The following is a 20,045-nucleotide window of genomic DNA, read 5'->3' on the forward strand; positions in this document are numbered from 1 at the left end:
TTGACCCTTAAAAACAATAACCTGTTGCATATTCATACACCTCATCCATGATGCATAAATTCCATTCAAAAACAGGATTCTGTCTGGTCAGTGGCAGCTTCTTCCTCTTAATCTTAACATCGCCTTCGGGACTGGAAGAAGTTAATTTCTCCTGATAATGGGGCAATAAATTCTTTTTCTCTGAAAGATTCAGGTATCCTGTGGCTGCTCAGTGTGAGTGCCTCATTCTTTTCTTAAAAAAAAAATCTCACATAGTTCGTATTTTAACTACAAAAGTTACCTTTTAACTACAAGACTACATTTAAGTGTTAATACAGCACTGCTAATCAATACATCAAAATACACATAGCAAATATCTGTGTAGAGCCATATTATATGCACTTTTCACACCCCTGGCCTGTCCCGGGGTCCCACTGTCCCAGCCCCCCCGGGCCATCCCACGGGGGTCCTGCTGCCCCCGAGGGCTCCCCCCTGTGAAAAATGCGTATTTTATCATTGGCTTTTCGCAAATATTAAAGTGAATATTGTATGTGTTAGAAAGTAATGCTGTATCAATTCTCTTAAGTAGTGTGGTAAATAGAGTTTTAGGTTATAACAAAATGTTAAAATAGAAACTATGCTATGTAGGATACTTTTTTCCTAAAGAAAGGACTCGCACTGAGATAGCAGCCACAGGACACCTGAATCTTTCAGAGAAAGAGAATTTATTGCCCTCTTATCAGGAGAAATGAACTTCTGCCTGCCTCGCTCAGCCCTGGAGATGCTGTCAGCATTCAGAGGAAGCAGCTGCCACTGCCCAGACAGAATCCTGTGTTTGAATGGAATTTATGCATCACAGATGAGGTGTATGAATGTGCAACAGGCTGTTGCTTTTAAGGGTCAATCCTCTGTTAACGTGGGTCCTTTTCAGGCTTATTTTGCCCAGAAAAGGTACCCGGACTGTCTGTAACACTTTGTTCTTATTGCCTCGTATTGTCCTAATTCAAATTGTCCAAATCATTATTACTCTAATTGTATTACTATTTTTATAACCATTTCATTACTATTAAACTTTTAAAATTTTAAAAACAAGTGATTGGCGTTTTTCACAGGTCTGTACCCACGGGAGCCTCAGGAGGGACAGGGTGACATTGGCCAAGGGACAGGGTGACATTGGCCAAGGGACTGCTCCCCCTGAGCTGCACAGGGACAGGGAATTGTCCCCAAACCCTGCCCTGTGCCAGCCCCAGCTGGCGGTGATGGGCCCATCCCAGGACAGGGAATTGTGCCCAAACACTGTGCCAGCTCTGGCCAGCAGTGATGGGCACATCCCGGGACAGGGATTTGTCCCCAAACCCTGCCCTGTGCCAGCCCCAGCTGGCAGTGATGGGCACATCCTGGGCGGCTCCAACACGGCTGCAGGAGGGGTGGGCACACGTGAGAGGGGCTCTGGCTGGCCCCCAATGTCCAATGAGAAAACTCCAGCTGCAGCTGTGGTGGGATTTTGTGATGGGGGGGTTTCCCTGAAGCCCTGATCCCACCTTGTTCCTCACCTCAATGTAATTTTGGGATGGGGGGTTTCCCTGAAGCTCTGATCCCACCTTGTTCCTCACCTCAATCAATGTAATTTTGGGATGGGGCGTTTCCCTGGAGTTATGACTCCACCTTGTTCCTCATCTCAGTGCTGGTTTGGTGATGAGCCTGGAGTCAAACCCATTGTGTCGGCAGGCAGGGAAACTGGATTGAAAAGGACTTTGGGGAAAAACTCCTTTAATTTCCTTTCCCTCACAATCACTGTTGAGTAATGATGAGGTGGCTTCTGAGGCCAGTGGTGCTCGCTCCCTCTGCCCAGGCTGGGACAGCCCCCCTGTCACCTCGTGGTGGTGCCCATGGCAGGTGCTGGGACAAGGCCATCTCTTGCTCTTTCCCAACTCAGACCAGCCTGAGATTCCATGATTCCATGGCCAGTCCATCTGCAATTGCGATTTCCCTGGTGGGTCACAGGTCAGGCCACCACTGTGGGATACTGAGTTTGGGTGCTCAGCAGTGCAATGGTGCTGGTGTCACCCCGAGCTGGGGCAATCTCTGCTCAGCTCCCGGTGATGGAGCTTGGAGCATTCAGGTGCCCCAGGGCACGGGTTCAGCCAGGCAGGAAGGAGCCGTGGTAATTAACACCCAGCCTCGTCATCACACCCAGCTCACACAGCACAAACAAATAATTAACCACCAATCAGAAATGGAAATTATATTTTTGATAGCCTGGAGATCTGGCCCATGATGCTGGGTGTCAGTGACAGGAAAGGCCAAAGATGCAGGAGTGGAACTGATCTTTACCTTGAGCAGCTCCCAGGAGGGTGGTCGGGGCACATCGTCCAGGCAGTGCCAGCCTCCCCTCTGGGTGAGGCCAATTAAGCCATTAACGAGGTTTGGTTGCTCTACCAGCCCACAGCATGCACGTGGGCAGACCACCATGGCTACATGCAAAGCTGGTGGCCCAGCCTCTCCCAGGGCAGGTGACACTGCCTGGGTGGCACCGAGGGCCCAGGATCCCGAGCTGTGGTGGGCAGGGCCACGCCGTGTCCTGGGCTCTCTGTGCCAGCCTGAGCCCTGAGCCCTCAGTTCCTAAAGGTGACGAGCACAGAGACTCTGCTGGCCTGGACATGTTTGTGACCTGATCAATGTGTCATGGTCAGCGTGTCCTGGTCAGCGTGTCCTGACCACTGTGTCCTGGTCAGCCTCTCCTGGTCAGTGTGTCCTGGTCAGAGTGTCCTGGTCAGAGTGTCCTGGTCAGTGTGTTCTTACCAATGCCACCTGCTGGTTTCCCACTACTGAGCCGGAGCAGATGAGGGCTGCGTCTGTGCCCGGTCTGTGCCCGGGTCTGTGCTGTGTCTGTGCTGTGTCTGTGCCCGGTCTGTGCCCGGTCTGTGCTGTGTCTGTGCCCGGTCTGTGCTGGGTTTGTGCCGGGTCTGTGCCGGGTCTGTGCTGTGTCTGTGCCCGGTCTGTGCTGTATCTGTGCCCGGGTCTGTGCCGGGTCTGTGCTGGGTCTGTGCCGGGTCTGTGCTGTGTCTGTGCCTGGTCTGTGCCGGGTCTGTGCTGGGTCTGTGCCCAGGTCTGTGCCCGGTCTGTGCCCGGTCTGTGCCGGGTCTGTGCTGGGTCTGTGCCGGGTCTGTGCTGTGTCTGTGCCGGGTCTGTGCCGGGTCTGTGCCCAGTCTGTGCTGGGTCTGTGCTGTGTCTGTGCCGGGTCTGTGCTGGGTCTGTGCCCGGGTCTGTGCCCAGTCTGTGCCCGGGTCTATGCCCGGTCTGTGCTGTGTCTGTGCCCGGTCTGTGCTGGGTCTGTGCCCGGGTCTGTGCCCGGGTCTGTGCCGGGTCTGTGCTGTGTCTGTGCCCGGTCTGTGCTGTGTCTGTGCTGTGTCTGTGCCCGGGTCTGGGCTGTGTCTGTGCCCGGTCTGTGCCCGGTCTGTGCTGTGTCTGTGCCCAGTCTGTGCTGGGTCTGTGCCCGGTCTGTGCTGTGTCTGTGCCCGGTCTATGCCCGGTCTGTGCTGTGTCTGTGCCCGGTCTGTGCTGGGTCTGTGCTGTGTCTGTGCCGGGTCTGTGCCCGGTCTGTGCTGTGTCTGTGCCGGGTCTGTGCCCGGGTCTGTGCCCGGGTCTGGGCTGTGTCTGTGCCCGGTCTGTGCTGTGTCTGTGCCGGGTCTGTGCCCGGTCTGTGCCGGGTCTGTTCCCGGGTCTGTGCTGTGTCTGTGCCGGGTCTGTGCTGGGTCTGTGCTGTGTCTGTGCCCGGTCTGTGCCCGGTCTGTGCTGTGTCTGTGCTGGGTCTGTGCCCGGTCTGTGCTGGGTCTGTGCTGGGTCTGTGCCCGGTCTGTGCCCGGGTCTGTGCTGGGTCTGTGCCCAGTCTGTGCCCGGTCTGTGCCGGGTCTGTGCCGGGTCTGTGCTGTGTCTGTGCCCGGTCTGTGCTGGGTCTGTGCTGTGTCTGTGCCCGGTCTGTGCCCGGTCTGTGCTGTGTCTGTGCTGGGTCTGTGCCCGGTCTGTGCTGGGTCTGTGCTGGGTCTGTGCCCGGTCTGTGCCCGGTCTGTGCTGGGCCTGTGCCGAGTCTGTGCCCAGTCTGTGCTGGGTCTGTGCTGGCTTTGTGTCCGGTCTGTGCCCAGTCTGTGCTGGGTCTGTGCCGGGTCTGTGCTGGGTCTGTGCCCAGTCTGTGCCCGGGTCTGTGCCCAGTCTGTGCCCGGGTCTGTGCTGGGTCTGTGCCCAGTCTGTGCTGGGTCTGTGCCGGGTCTGTGCCGGGTCTGTGTCCAGTCTGTGCCCGGGTCTGTGCCGGGTCTGTGCCGGGTCTGTGCTGGGTCTGTGCCCGGTCTTTGCCCGTCTCAGGCCGAGTGCAGGAGCTGCCCCTGGGCGATCCCGGCAGTTCCAGCCCGGGACAGGGATGGGGGAACAGCCCTGGGACGGGGCCTCAGCACCCAGACCCTGCTCCAGGTGGGATTGCTCCCAGCAGGAACAGCTGCTCCAGCACCGGGGCCAGCCATCCCCCCGGTGCCCGAGGAGCCGGCGCCAACACCGGAACCAGAACCGGAACCGGATCCGGACAGGCTCCTGCTGATCTCGGTGCCGTACCAGAGCCTGGTGCAGTTCTGCAACCTGCTGAGGGATTTCCTGCAGTTCCTGAGGAACCAGCTGGGCTGAGCGCAGCCGGAGCGGACGCGGTTCTGGCTGCAGAACGCGGCCCCGGCCCGCTCCGTTCGGGCTCGGTCGCCGCCGCGGGGCCCGAGGCGGCCGCAGCCCCGGGGCCGCTCCGTCCCCCCGCCCCTCCCGTGCCGCCCCCCGTGCCGCAGCCCCGTTCGTGTTGAAATAACGCTGTTCGTGCTCCACACACACACACAGAGCTGGCTCACTCACCTGTGCACACACACCTGTGTCACACACACCTCTGTCACACACACAGGTGTCACACACACACAGGTGTCACACACACAGGTGTCTCACACACAGGTGTCTCACACACCTGCACACACACACAGGTGTCTCACACACAGGTGTCTCACACACCTGCACACACACACAGGTGTCTCACACACCTGCACACACACTCTCACCTCATTTTCACACCCGCACTCCCCCCCTTGGTGGCCCCCGTGTCACTTCCCCCTCCCCCAGCTCATCCTCTTTGTCCCCAAATCGGATTATGGCGCTGGCTCAGCGGGGACACGCCAGAGTGCCAGGAGGGGCCACACCCCCGGCCAGCCTCAGGGCCTCAGGTGTGCAAGGGGTGTCACACGCTGTCCCAGGTGTGCACAGGGGTGTCACACCCCTCCCTGGGCCCACACCTGCGCAGGCAGCACGGGCAGGTCATGCACAGCCCAGCGGGGCAGGCAGGGCAGGTACTGTGGGCAGGGGATGGCCCAGGTGGGCAGGGGACAGCCCAGGTGGGCAGGGAAAGCCCCAGGCACAGGCAGGTGGCAGAAATGGTGCAGGCAGGTGACAGGGGATGCTCCCAGGCAGCACAGACAGGTGACATCTCCTGAATCAGGCAGTGCAGGCAGGGATGGGGCACGCAGGTGATCCCCAGGCACGGCAGGTGGGGCAGGTGGGGCTCGGGGCAGCGAGGGCTGAGGGCAGGACAGGAGATGCCCAGGCAGGTGCCAGCAGGTGATACCCAGGTGTTGGAACCCTGGCTGCTGAGAATTCTGAACTTTCTGAGCTGACGGGCACTGACCCCCACAAGAACACAGCATTGACCTGAGACTCGACCCTGGCACAAGAGAAGCAAGGAGGGAGGTGATGCCCAGGCAGGGCAGGTGATGCAGGTGCTGCCCAGGTGGTGCCCGGCCGGGCCAGGTAATGCCCAGGGGATGCAGGTGATGCCCAGGCGATACAGGTGCTGCCCAGGTGGTGCCCAGGTGGTGCGCAGGCTGGGCAGGTGGTGCAGGTGATGCTCAGGCAGGAGAGCTAATGCCCAGGTGATGCCCAGGTGGTGCCCAGGTGATGCCCAGGTGGTGCAGATCCCTCCCGGGCGGTGCACAGGCGGTGCCCAGGCAGGACAGGTGGTGCCCAGGTGATGCCCAGGTGGTGGCCAGGTGCTACCCAGGTGATACAGGTGGTGCCCAGGCGCTGCAGACCCCGCCCGGGCGGTGCCCAGGTGGTGCCCAGGCTGAGCAGGGGGTGGAGGTGATGCTCAGGAAGGACAGGTGATGCCCAGGCGGTGCAGGTGATGCCCGGGTGCTGCCCGGGTGATGCCCAGGCGGTGCAGGTGATGCCTGGGTGCTGCCCAAGTGATGCCCAGGCAGTGGAGGTGATGCCCCAGTGCTGCCCAAGTGATGCCCAGGCAGTGGAGGTGATGCCCGGGTGCTGCCCAGGTGATGCCCAGGCGGTGCAGGTGATGCCCGGGTGCTGCCCAGGTGATGCCCGGGCGGTGCAGGTGATGCCCGGGTGCTGCCCAAGTGATGCCCAGGCGGTGCAGGTGATGCCCGGGTGCTGCCCAGGTGATGCCCAGGCGGTGCAGGTGATGCCCGGGTGCTGCCCAGGTGATGCCCGGGCGGTGCAGGTGATGCCCGGGTGCTGCCCAGGTGATGCCCGGGCGGTGCAGATCCCGCCGGGGCGAGCCCAGGCCGGGCAGGACTCGCTGCCAGGCCGCAGTCCCGGGTCAGCCCCGCAGTCCCGGGTCAGCCCCGCCCCCGGCGCGGCCCCGCCCGGTCCCGCCCCCGCCCCCCCCGTGCCGCCGGGCCGGGGCAGCAGCGCCGGGGGCGGCGGCGCCGGGCAGGTACGGGGGGGCGGGGGCCGGGGGCTGCGGGGGGAGGGACTGGGGGGGGCCGTGGTCCCCGGGAGGGGGTCCCGGGCTGGGGGGGGTCCCGGACACCGGGGGCCCTGCCAGGGGGGGCACACGGGCGGGCGGCACCCGGGGAGCGCAGGGTGGGAACGGGAGCCCCCCCCGACCCCTCCTGTGCCCCCCTCCAGCAGGGAGAGGGTCCCGGGGAGCAGCACAGGGGACCCCGCACCGCGGGGCCGGGGGTGGCAGACGGGGAGCGCCCCCCCTTCCCCCGCCCTAATTAATTACCTGCCGCTAATTGGAGGGGGGGCGCCATATGGCTGCCATTGCCGAGCGCGGGCAGCGCCGGGGGTCCCCCTGCAGACCCCCGGGCTGGGGACCCGCACAGTGCGCGGGGAGGGGGCGACACGAGTGGGGTCGGTCAAGGGGACCCGGGGACAACTCCCGGGGGACACGGGGGGGGACACGGGGCGAGGTGCCGGCCTGGCACCTGCCGGTGAGACCCTCGGGTGGGGACAGGGACACCCTGGGGACACGCACCGGGGACAGGGACAGCGCCCCGGGGTCCTGGGGAAGGGGACGGCGGCCCGGGTGCGTGACACGGGCAGAGACAGCCGAGCACGGGAGTGCCAGGGGAACGGGAGCCCGGAGCGGTGACAGCGCCGGGGACCCCAGGAGGGGGCAGCTGGCAGGGGGACAGGGATGAGGACACGGGCACAGGGACCCAGGAAAGGGGACCCCGGGGTGGTGCCAGCGCTCTCACCGGGGCTGCCCGGCCGCGGGGACACTGCGGAGGGGGCTGGGGACAGGGCGGCGGGGCCGGGGGTGGCAGCCCCGCTCCTCCCTCCCCCGCCGCAGGCGCCCCCCGAGGTCCCCGTGTCCCCATGGCGGCCGCGTCCTGCCCGGCGCTCCTGGCCGCCTGCCTGGCGCTGCACCTGGCCTCAGGTGAGCACCTGGGGACACCTGGGGGGGACACCGGGGCTGGGAGGGACCCGGTGGGGACCCTGGGAGGGGACCCTGGGAGTGGCAACCGTGAGAGGTGGGACCCAGGGCACGGGGACACGGGGGACCTTGGGGGGCACCCAAAGATGTCGCCCGAGTGCAGGACACTGGGGTTGATGGCCCACTGGTGTCCTAGGGACCGGGACTCGGGGACGAGGACCCTGGGGGCACGCGAGCGACCATGCTGGGGGTGCAGGGAGTGGGATTTGGCTGCTGGGGACACGGGGGGACCGAGGGGGGCAGCGGCAATGCTGGGGACACGAGGGACCCGGGGGGGTTCAGCAGGGACCGGGCAGGGCAGGAGCTGGAGAGGGGGCCAGGAGTGGGACATGGGGACCCGCGGGGCCACCCCGCCACGGACACCCGTGTGCCACCCCCGGCAGCCCGGGGCGACGGCTGCAGCGGCTTCGGGAACCTGTTCACGGAGATCGCGGAGAACAGCGCGCACGGCAGCCTGGTGGCGCGGCTGCCCCCGCCGGGGGACGCGGGGGGCGCGGGGGGCGGCGCCGGCCTCCAGCTCTGCCTGGTGGGCGCCGACGCCGCCTGGTTCTACCTGGACGGGCGCAGCGTCCGCCTCAACGTGTCGGCAGGGCGGGCGCTGGACCGCGAGGTGACACCGCGGGGACACCCCCGGCCCCTGTCCCGCTGCAGCCGTCCTGTGTCCGTCGGGTGTCTGTCCGTGTCCATCCTGCATCCGTCCTGCGTCTGCTGTCTGTCCTGAATCCACCCCTGTCCACCCTGCGTCCATCCTCCACCCACCTGTGTCCATCTACCTCCACCATCCATCCCTCCATCCTGCATCCTTCCGTGTCCATCCTCCATTCATCCTGTGTCCATCCCGTGTCCATCTGTCCATCCTGCATCCTTCTGTGTCCATCCTCCATTCATCCTGTGCACATCCCTCCATCCCTCAGTGCCCATCCTTGTCTGTCATCCATACTCCATCTATCCTGGGTCTACCATCATCTGTCCACGTTCCATTCATCCTCCTTCTTCTGACCATCCTGTATCCATCCTCCATCCATCCCGTGTCCATCCCGTACTCCTCCCATGTCCATCCTGTGTCCATCCTGTACCCCTGTGTCTATCCCCATGTCCATCCCCTACTCCTCCTGTGTCCTTCCCCATGTCCATCCCATGTCCATTCCATCCTCCTGTGCCCATCCCGTGCCCATCCCGTGCCCATCCCGTGCCCATCCATCCCACAGCCCCTCCCTCCCAGATCATCCTGCCCCACCCCATGGGACACTCCCGTTTGGCTGGGGACCCCAGCATGTCCCCGTGGGGCAGCCCCCCTGTCCGCCCTGTCCCCCCATGTCCCGCTGTCCCCTGTCCCCGCAGGAGCTGGAGTCCCCGGTGCTGATGGTGGCCCTGACGTGTGCCGAGGACGGCTCCTCCCCGGTAGGGCCGCACGCAGTGGGGACCCCGGGGGGCTCTGGGGGCCCAGTGCCACCCTGGTCACTGCCTGTGTCCCTCCCCACGGCCCTGGCAGGTCGAGTTCCGGATCATCGTCCAGGTCCTCAACGAGAACGACAACCGGCCCCACTTCCAGGGGGCCACTGTGCTCACCCACAACGTCAGCGAGGTGACAGGGGGGTGACATGTCCTGCACGGGGTCACGGTGATGGGGATGGGCACTGGGACAGGGATGGCTGTGTGCATGGACTGGGGACTGGCACGGGGACAGGGAGGTCGGGATCATGGGCACAGTGATGGGCATGGGCACAGGGACAGCTTGTGCCAGGTGGATGCCCAGGAGGGATGGGGACACCCAAAAGCAGGAATGGGGATATTGGGAGTGTTCGTGGGTGCTGGGGGTGTTGGGGGACCCCTGGTGACCCCCACGAGGCAGCTCAGGGGTGTTTGGGGATGCAGGGTGTGTTTGGGGACCATAGTGGGTGTTTAGGGGTGTGGGCTCTGTACGGGGTGTGGACTCTGTACGGGGTGTGGGCTCTATGGGGTGTGGACCCTGTACGGGGTGTGGGCTCTATGGGGTGTGGGCTCTGTATGGGGTATGGGCACTATGGGGTGTGGGCTCTATGGGGTGTGGGCTCTATGGGGTGTGGGCTCTGTATGGGGTATGGGCTCTATGGGGTGTGGGCTCTGTATGGGGTGTGGGCTCTGTACGGGGTGTGGGCTCTGTACGGGGTGTGGGCTCTATGGGGTGTGGGCCCTGTACGGGGTGTGGGCTCTATGGGGTGTGGGCTCTGTATGGGGTGTGGGCTCTGTATGGGGTGTGGGCCCTGTACGGGGTGTGGGCTCTATGGGCTATGGGCTCTGTATGGGGTGTGGGCTCTGTATGGGGTGTGGGCTCTGTACGGGGTGTGGGCTCTGTATGGGGTGTGGGCTCTGTATGGGGTGTGGGCTCTGCACGGGGTGTGGGCTCTATGGGATGTGGGCTCTATGGGATGTGGGCTCTGCACAGGGTGTGGGCTCTATGGGGTGTGGGCTCTGTATGGGGTGTGGGCTCTGTATGGGGTATGGGCTCTATGGGGTGTGGGCTCTGCACGGGGTGTGGGCTCTATGGGGTGTGGGCTCTATGGGGTGTGGGCTCTGCACGGGGTGTGGGCTCTATGGGGTGTGGGCTCTATGGGGTGTGGGCTCTGTACGGGGTGTGGGCTCTGTATGGGGTATGGGCTCTGTATGGGGTGTGGGCTCTGCACGGGGTGTGGGCTCTGTACGGGGTGTGGGCCCTGGACGGGGTGTGGGCTCTGCACGGGGTGTGGGCTCTGCACGGGGTGTGGGCTCTATGGGGTGTGGGCTCTGTACGGGGTGTGGGCTCTGTATGGGGTATGGGCTCTGTATGGGGTGTGGGCTCTGTACGGGGTGTGGGCCCTGGACGGGGTGTGGGCCCTGTACGGGGTGTGGGCTCTATGGGATGTGGGCTCTATGGGGTGTGGGCTCTGTACGGGGTGTGGGCTCTGTATGGGGTATGGGCTCTGTATGGGGTATGGGCTCTATGGGGTGTGGGCTCTATGGGGTGTGGGCTCTATGGGGTGTGGGCTCTATGGGATGTGGGCTCTGCACGGGGTGTGGGCTCTGTATGGGGTGTGGGCTCTGTACGGGGTGTGGGCTCTATGGGATGTGGGCTCTGTATGGGGTGTGGGCTCTATGGGGTGTGGGCTCTGCACGGGGTGTGGGCTCTGTATGGGGTATGGGCTCTGCACGGGGTGTGGGCTCTATGGGATGTGGGCTCTGTATGGGGTGTGGGCTCTATGGGGTGTGGGCTCTGCACGGGGTGTGGGCCCTGGACGGGGTGTGGGCTCTGCACGGGGTGTGGGCTCTGTATGGGGTGTGGGCTCTGCACGGGGTCTCGGCGGCCCCGGGGGGCACTGGCGGCCCCGGGGGTGTCCCGGCTCCCCGGTGACCGCCGCGGGCAGCTGGCGCCGGTGCACTCGGTGGTGTTCAGCGCCCAGGCCGAGGACGCGGACGGGGACACGCTCATGTACGTCATCGAGCCGGCCTCGGTGAGCCGGGGCGGGGGCGGGGGGCGCGGGGGGGCCGGGGCCATCTGCCGGCCTGACCGACCCCCCCCAGCCCGACGCCCGCTTCTTCCGCATCGACCTCCCGAACAGCGGCCGCGTGGTGCTGGCGCGGGCCCTCGACTTCGAGAGCCGGCGGCACCTCGAGGTGGTCGTGACCGCCGTGGTGAGACCCCCGCCCGCCCCGGGACCCCCCCGCGTCTCCCGTCCCTCCCCATGGCCGTGGGACCCTCACCCGAGGCGCTCGGACGTGGGGCCCCCTCTGTGAGCCCCCCACTTGGGGGACCCCGGTGCAGAACCCTACGAGACCCCTGCCCGCCCTCAGGACCCCAGCCCCGCAGAGCCCCCGCAGAGCCCCCGCAGAGCCCCCGTCCGCGGGTCTGGGGTCCCCGTGCCCCCCGCACCTCTCGGGGTCACGGCCGTGCCGCGGGTGGGTCGCACAGGTGGGGTCCCCCCCGCCCTCCCACGCCCGCTGCCCGTCCCCGCCGGCCCCGCTAATTGGGGGTGACGTGATCCCGTCACCTGCCCTCAATCCCCCTCATTTCCTTAATGGGCCACCTGCGCCCGCTCCCCCCTCCAGCGCCCCGCCCCTCGCCCCCGCCCCGGCCCCCCCCGGCACCCACGGCCCCCCAGGGACCCCCACTCCCACCTGGGGCTGGGGGCTCCTGTCCCTCCAGGTCTCCTTTACACGAGGGGCCCTGTCCCGTGGGGGTCCCTGTGCCTGTGGGGTCCCCATGCAGTGGGGTCCCCGTCCTTTGAGGTGCCCTTTATATGAGGGGCCCTGTCCCGTGGGGGTCCCTGCTGTGTCCCCATGCCCTGAGGGTCCCTGTGCATGTGTGGTCCTGTGCCATGGGGTCCCCGTGCAGTAGGGTCCCCATGCAGTGGGGTCCCCGTTCCCTGGGGGTTCCCGAGCCCCCCGGGGTGTCCCCGTGCCGTGGGGGTCCCTGTGGCTCTGTGTGCCCCCCCAGCAGGTTTTGGGGGGCCCGTGCCCCGTTTTTCCCGCAGGAGATGAACACCCGGGAGCGGTTCAACGCCTCGGCGCGGGTGCGGGTCAATGTGCTGGACGGGGATGACCAGTACCCCCAGTTCCTGCCCTGCACCCCCCGCGCCCCCCACAGCCCCCCGGTCTGCACCAGCCCCGTCTACACCGCCAACGTCACCGAGGGACAGCTCCAGGTGCGACACGGGGCCCTGGGGACACCGCGGGGTCAGGGTCAGGGTGGGGGGGCCTGCAGGGCTCAGCCGGACACCTCCTGTCCCCTCCTTGTCCCCAGGGCGGTCCCCTGAGCTTCAGCCCTGGCGCCGTCTATGCCGAGGACGGGGACAGGGGGCTGCGGGCGGCCATCACCTACTCCCTGCTGGCAGGTAGGGGACACGGGGGGACACGGGGGACACGGGGGGACACGGGGGACACGGGGGAACGCGGCGGTCGGGGACGCGAGAGGCAGCGACACGCAGACACAGCGGGACAGGGAGGTGGGGACACAGGGACACAGGTGGGCACAGACGCGTGGGCAGGAACACGGGGGCGGGACACCACAACAAGGACACGCGTGGGGACAGGGATGTGGGGGGGGTGGGGACATGGGGGGTCAGAGGGGGCCATGGTGCCCGCGGTGGGTCCCAGGGCCGCCCTGTGCCCGCCAGTCCCTGGCACTGCCGGGGTCCCTGTACGGTGGGGGGGGGTCCCTACACTGGGGGTGTCCCTGCCTGGGGCCCCTGTGTGGGGGGCTCAGCACAATCCAATTGCCAGATCCACCGGGGCAAATTGAATAAAGGGATTGAGCTGGGGGGGCCCTAATCCCCCCTCCGGCGTGGGGGGGTGGGGTCAGCCCCTGGGGCACCCAAGGGTGCTCCAGCACCAGAGGGGTTAAACCACCTCCATACTGGGGTTCAAAGGGTTAATAACGCCCTCCCCCCCTTCAAAATAAGGGGGGTCCCCCTCGCCATGGGGGTCCAGGAATGGATAGGGGGGGACATCAGGGACCTCGCTCAGGGCTGCCCCAGGGGGAGTTTCCCACAGTGCCCCGGGGCAGGAGGCGGGGGAGGGGGGGGGTCTCGGGGGTCCCCATCTCTGCGCCCCCCCAGGCCAGGAGAGCAGCAGGTTCCACATCGACAACGTCACCGGGGCCATCACGCTGCTGCGGGCGGTGGAGAGCAGCCGCCAGACCCCCGAGATCTGCCTCAGCGTCATGGTGGGTGGGGGGCACGGGGGAGATGGGGGGCTGGGATGGGGGGTACCGGGGGAGATGGGGAGATGGGGGGGCTAGGATGGGGGTCCCGGGGAGATGGGGGGGCTGGGATGGGGGTCCCCAGGGAGATGGGGAGGCCCGGGCTGGGGGTCCCCAGGGGGATGGGGCTCCCTGGGATGGTGGGAGCTGCCCGGGGTGCTCCGGGAAGCCCCCGTGGGTGCAGGGAGCGGGTGGCAGTGGGTAACACCTGGGTGTCCCGTGTGTCCCTCCCCACCCCGTGCCCCCCGTGCCCCCCAGGCCTCGCAGGTGAACGACCCCTCCAAGTACGCGGTGGCGCGGGCCCTGGTGCGGGTGCTGGCCCCGAACCGGCACCCGCCGCGCTTCCCCCGCGCCCGGTACCGCGCGTTCGTGCCCGCGGCCCCGCGCCGCGCCGCGCTGCTGCTCACCTTCGGCGGGCAGGTGCTCGCCCTCCGCGCACACGACCCCGACTTCCCCGAGGTGAGCGGGACAGGGGGCGCGGGCAGGTGGGGCTGCAGACAAGGTGTGAGCAGGGAGTGCAGGTAGGGGCGGGCGGGGCGCAGGGAGTGGTGCAGGTAGGGATGAAGGCAGGGATGGATGCAGGTGAATTGAAGGTAGGGAGGCAGAGAGGATGCAGGTAGGAATCACAGGTAGGGATCAGAGGTGGGGATGCAGGGGAGGATCACAGGTAGAGATGCAGGTAGGGATCGCGGGGATCACAGGTAGGGATCACAGATAGGGATCACAGGTGGGGATCACAGGTGGAGATCACAGGGAGGGGTCACAGGTAGGGATCACAGGTAGGGATCACAGGGAGGGATGCTGTAGGGATGCAGGTGGGGATCACAGGTAGAGGAGTGGGCAGCCATCAGGTACCTGCCCGGGGGATGTGGGCAGGAGCTGACCCCCCTGGCCCGCAGGGGGTGAATCCCCGGGTGCGCTACACCCTGAGCCACGGCGCCAACCAGAGCCAGCAGCTGTTCCAGGTGATGCCCAACGGGCTCCTGGTGGCCCAGGCGGATCAGCTGCATCCCGGGCAGAGCTACAGCCTGCAGGTGAGGGGGGCAGGGGGAGCCAGGGAGGGTTGGGGGGCACTGGGTGGGCACGGTGGGGCTGGAGGCTGTGGGTGCCAGAGGGACACCAAGGGCTGGGTGGCACCAGAGAGGGGACACGGGGCGGTTCAGAGGGGACACAGGGGCTTGAGGGCACCTCCATGTGCCCTTGTGTGCCCCCCCCGGGGCCACAGCCATGTCCCTGCGTGCCCCCCGTCCTCACCACGTCCCCCTGTCCCCTCCATGCCCCTTTCCCCCTCAGGTGCTGGCACGGGACGAGGAATCAGGCGAGACCTCGAACACAACAGTGGAGCTGGAGGTGCTGTGGCCGGGGCAGGCAGGTGCGGAGGAGGGGGACCCCCCCAGAAACCCCCCCCCAGGGACCCCTCTGTGACCATCCCCATCCCCACAGCACTGGGACACCCCCAGGGACCCTTCACAGGGAGGGACCCCCTGCCCCACGGCACTGGGACACCCCCAGGGACCCCCTGCCCCCAGGGATGGGGTCACCCCAGAGCCCCTCCCAGTGAAGAGGGGCACCCCAGCACCGTGTCCCCCCGGTTATGGGGTGTCCCCCAGAGCCCTGCCCGGTGAATAGGAGCCCCCCAGCATTGTGTCCCCCCAGGGATGGATTTTCCCCAAGTTCCCCACAGTGACAGAATCTCCAGGCCGCCCCCGTGGGGACCCCAGGGATGGGATCCCCTCCCGCCCCCCGGGATGTGATGTGTCCCCCTCTCCCCGCGCCCCCCGGGATCCCTCGGAGCCCCCCGGGCCGTGCCGGGGTTTGTCCCCGGCTTTGTCCCCCCCGTTTCTGACGTGTCCCCCGTGTCGCAGCCCCGCGGGACCCGTCGGAGCCGGCGGCCGGGCGGGGGGTGCCGGCGGGGGCGGTGGCGGGGGGCGCGGGGGCGCTGCTCCTGCTCGGGGCGCTGCTCCTGCTGGCGCTCCTGGCGCTGCGGGCGAGGCGGCGGCGGCGGCGGCAGCAGCGCACGGCGGACCGGGCGGCGCTCGCCATCGAGAAGCACCCCAACGTGGTAGGGGCCCCCCAGCCCCCGGGCACCCCACCTGCTCCTCCCGAGACCCCCGACACCCTCCTGCACCCCTAGAGCCCCCAGAGCCCCCCGAGACCCTCCTGCACGCACCAGAGCCCCCCGAGTCCCCACAGCCCCCCGACCTACCCCCAGAGCCCCCCGACACCCTCCTGCATCCCCCGAGCTGCCCCCAGAGCCCCCCGAGACCCTCCTGCACCCCCGACCTGCCCCTCACGCCCCCAGAGCCCCCCCAACCCCTCCCCGAACCTCCAAAGCTCCCCCAGTCGTCCCCGCACCCCCAAACCGCCCCAGACCCCCGAACCTCCCGCACCCTCATCCCACCCCCGGGTCTGGGGTCAGGGGAGGGGTCCCGGGTCAAGGGGGGCGCTGCGGGACCGGGGACCCTCCGGGGGGGAAAGGGGTCCCCTTTTTGAGGGGCTGGCAAGGAAGGGGGGCTCCTGGGTCTGGGGGGCTGTGGGATGGGGGCGCTGCTGGTTTGGGGGGGCCATAGGAAGGCGGTTCCCAGGCCTGGGGGGCTGGAAGGGGCTGCGGGAAGGAGGGAGCCCCCCCCCCCCGTGCCTCAGTTTCCCAGCTGACCCCCCCGTTCCCCCCCACAGAGCCTGAGGTGGTTCCAGCCGGTGAGTGGGGGGCGAGGGAGGGGACCCCCAAAACCTGCTGGAGGGGGGGAGGGTCACCCTGCTCTGAGCCCCCCCAAAAGGGGGATGCGGGGTCCCCTGTGCCAGGAGGGTCCCATGGCGGGGGGGGGGGGGATCAGGGTGCTGGGGGGTCCCATGGGGGGGGTCCCGTGCTGGTCCTGCTGGGGGGAGTCGGGGTGATGGGAGTTCCCGGGGGGTCCCGGGTGCTGGGGAGACATTGGGGTGCTGGTGGGGTGCGGGGGGGTGAGGGTGCCTGTGCTGGGGGGGCCATGGGGGGGTCTCTGTGCTGGGGTGTTCGAGGTGCCCGGGGGGGTCCCTCGGGGGCTCCCCAGTCTGGGCAGGGTTTGGAGCACTGGGGGTCCCCATGGGAGGGTCCTCGTGCAGGAGGGACCCCATGGGGCGCTGGGGGTGCAGGGGGGCTCCATGGAGGGTCCCCGCGCGGGGGGGGGTCCGTGGGGGTGTCGGGTGTGGGGGTGCCCCCCTGACCCCCCTGACCCCTCCGTGTCCCCCCCGCAGGTGCAGGCCGGCAAGTCCCCCCCGAGCCCCCCCCGCCTGTACTACCCCAACGAGGGCTACAGCGAGGTGGGCGAGGTGCCCCCCCCGCCGCCGCCCCCGCCGCCCCCGCCGCCCCCGGCGCCCCCGGCGCCCCCCAAAGCCCAGGCCAACTCCGTGGGGGCGGGGGCCCCGGCGGGGTCACCCCCGGCCCCCCGCGGCAGCCCCGGCTCCCCCCGCGCCCCCAGCCCCGGGGAGGTCCCGGGGGGACCCGCGGAGGGCGGGGGCAGCCCCGGGGCCGGGGGCGGGCGGCGGGGGGCGCTGCCCGCGCTGGAGGAGCTGAGCGAGGAGAGCCTGGAGGAGGCGGCGGGGGGCGACCCCCGAGCGGCCCCCCCGCTGCTGCAGCTGCTCGAGGACTCCATCGAGTGCTGAGGGGGCGCGATGGGCGGCAATAAACACCTGGAACACTCTGCCGGGAACTGGGATGGACTGGGAGGGACTGGGAGTGACTGGGAGGGACTGGGTGTGACTGGGAGGGACTGGGTGTGACCGGGATGGACTGGGATGCACTGCCGGGAACTGGGATGGACTGGGAGCTGGGCAGCACTGGGATGGATTGGGCAGCACTGGGATGGACTGGTTGGAACTGGGAGACACTGGGGGGGTCACTGGGCTCACTGGGATGGCTGGGATTGACTCTGGGGGTTACTGGGGTGCTCCGGGTGTCCCTGGGGGTCACTGGTTCGCACTGGGGGTGACACTGGGGCACACTGGTGGGTCCCTGGGGGGGTCACTGGGGTGCTCTGGGTGTTACTGGGATGCATTGGTTGGGACTGGGAGGCTCTGGGGGGTTACTGGGGGTCACTGGGGTGCTCCGGGTGTCCCTGGCGGTCCCTGGTTCGCACTGGGGGTGTCACTGCGCTATCCCGGCCGGTTCTCACGCTGCCCCGGTCCCCGTGGCATTTGGGCGATTCCCGCGTTCCCGTGACCCCGCCCCTGCGGGCGGTGTCTCCCTGACCACGCCCCTTAAAGGCGCCGCGTCCCTTAAGCGGCGCTGCCCCATGAGGGGCCGTGGGTGCCCCTGCCCCGCGTGGGGAGGGTCCCGGGCCGGGGGGGTCGGAGCGTCCCCTGGGCGTCCCCCGGGGTGCCACGAGGGTGCCGTGGGGTCTCTGTGACCCCCGGGGGTTTCGGAGCCCCGGGGGGCCCTGGGGTGCCCCGGGGGTCCCCGAGGGTCCCCTGGGTGCCGTGGGGGTCCACCCGGGGTGCCCTTCCCCCACGCGTGACCCCGTGGCCGTGGGCGGCCCCCGCTAAGAGGCTTGAGCGGGCGTTTGTCGCTAATCCCCGGGGTCACCGGCACCGGCGGGTCACCTCCGGAGGGTGGCACCGCGCGGCCGCACCGCCACCGGCAGCGCCGGGGCTGCGGGGACAGCGGGGCGCGCTGGGGGCACTGGGAGCACTGGGAACACTGGGAGCACTGGGAACACTGGCAGCGCGGTGCGCTGGTTTGTGCTGGGAGCGCTGGGCGCACCGGGCTGCACTGGGAGCGCGGCGAACTGGTGTGTACTGGGACATACTGGGAAGTACTGGGCCGTGCCGGGAGAACTGGGTGCTCTGAGAGCACGGAGCTACTGGGATGTACTGGGAGCACTGTGCGCAGTGCGCTGTACTGGGACACACGGGGCAGCTGGGTTACACTGGGTTATACTGGTTCATACTGGGAGCGCTGGGCGGAGCAGCACCGCCCCCCCATTACCTTCCTGCCCCTCCCCCGCCCCGAGCCCCCCCCAAATCCCCCCTAATCCCGGCCGCGTTAATCCCCGGCAGCTGCCGCGGCTGCAAATGGCCCGGGGGGGGCGGGGGGGGCACAGGCTGCGACCCCCGAGCCCCCCTCGACCCCCGCGTGTCGCGCGCCCACGCGCGTCCCCCTGCGCCGCTCGGGGGGGCTGCGAGTGCGACCCCCACCCCGTGGGGCGGGGGAGGGCGGAGGGGGGGCACGGGGGAGGGACCCCCCTGTGTGACCCCCCCTGTGTGACCTCCCCGCGAGCGTGGGGCGGACCCCGCGCCGCCCGCCCCGTGCCTCAGTTTCCCCCGTGTCGCGACCGAACCCCCGCGGGGTGGGCGGGGCCGAGGGGGCGGCACCGCCCCCCCGTCCCCCCCCCTTCCACGGCACCGGGTCCCGCCGGCAGCGGCACCCACGGACCCCCCCGGCACCCACGGGACCCCCGGGACCCCCCCCGCCATGGAAGCGCCCCCAGAGCCCCCGGAGGGCGAGGTGACCCCCGCGGGACAGGGGGAGGGCAGGTAAGGGGGGGCACGGGGGGACTGGGGGGCTGTGGGTGCCGTGAGAGGGGGGGGCAGTGCCGGGATGGAGCGGGGGGCAGTGCCGGGATGGGGGGGGCAGTGCCGCGGGGTCCCGGGGGTCGGAGCCGGGGGAAAGGTCCGTGACGGGGGGGTCAGTGTGGGGGAGTCAGTGTGGGGGTCATTGTGGGTCAGTGGGGGGGGTCAGTGGGGGTCGTTGTGGGTCAGTGGGGGGGGTCAATGGGGGGTCGTGTGGGTCAATATGGGCGAGGTCAGTGGGGGGGTTCAGTGTGGGTCAGTGTTAGGGGGGTCAGTGGGGGGGGTCAGTATGGGGTCATTGTGGGGGGGGTCATTGTGGGGGCTCATTCTGGGGGGGTCCGTGCCGTGTCCGTGCCTCGGGTGGGCTCTGTTCGCCCCCCTGTGGGTCCCTGCGCTGGGGGGGTCACCCGTGGACATGGGGGGGTCACCTTGGAGGGGGCGGGGAGCGCTGCCCTGGCCGGGGGGGGCGCAGTGCCCCCCCTGCCCTGCCATGCCCGGCCCTGCCTGCGGGGGGCGCAGTGCAGGCCCCGCACCCAGTTCGGGGGGCACCGAGCCCCGGGCAAGGGGGGCGAGCGCGGAGGGGAGCGGGCAGGTGCGGCCAGGGGATCCCAGGTGAGGGCAGGGCACTCAGATGGGCACACAGGGGAGCACAGGAGCTCACCCTGGTGCCGACAGGGCACACAGAGCTGCTCCATCACAGGTGCTCACCCGGGTGCTCACAGGAGCTCACAGGTGCTCGCAGGTGCGGCTGCTTTGCCGCCCCGTCCCCCGGGGCTCGTTACGGGCTGTCCCCAGAGTCACCCGGGGCAGGGGGACCCCGAGGGACGCCCAAAGCGGAGCAGTGTCCCCCCAAAGGGGCGGAACCCCGAAATCAGGGGGGGCACCCAAAAACGGGGAGCACCCAGAACACGGTGGGCGCCCTGAACAGGGGATTGCTCCCCAAAAAAGGCAGCGTACCCAAAAGAGGGGGTACCGGAAACAGAGGGGCGCACCCCAAAAAGGGGGGGACCCAAATGAGGGGGGCGCACCCGCACCACAGACATGCACCCCCCCAAA

This window comes from Molothrus ater, chromosome 5 (genome assembly GCF_012460135.2).
Source record: "Molothrus ater isolate BHLD 08-10-18 breed brown headed cowbird chromosome 5, BPBGC_Mater_1.1, whole genome shotgun sequence".
Classification (NCBI taxonomy): Eukaryota; Metazoa; Chordata; class Aves; order Passeriformes; family Icteridae; genus Molothrus; species Molothrus ater.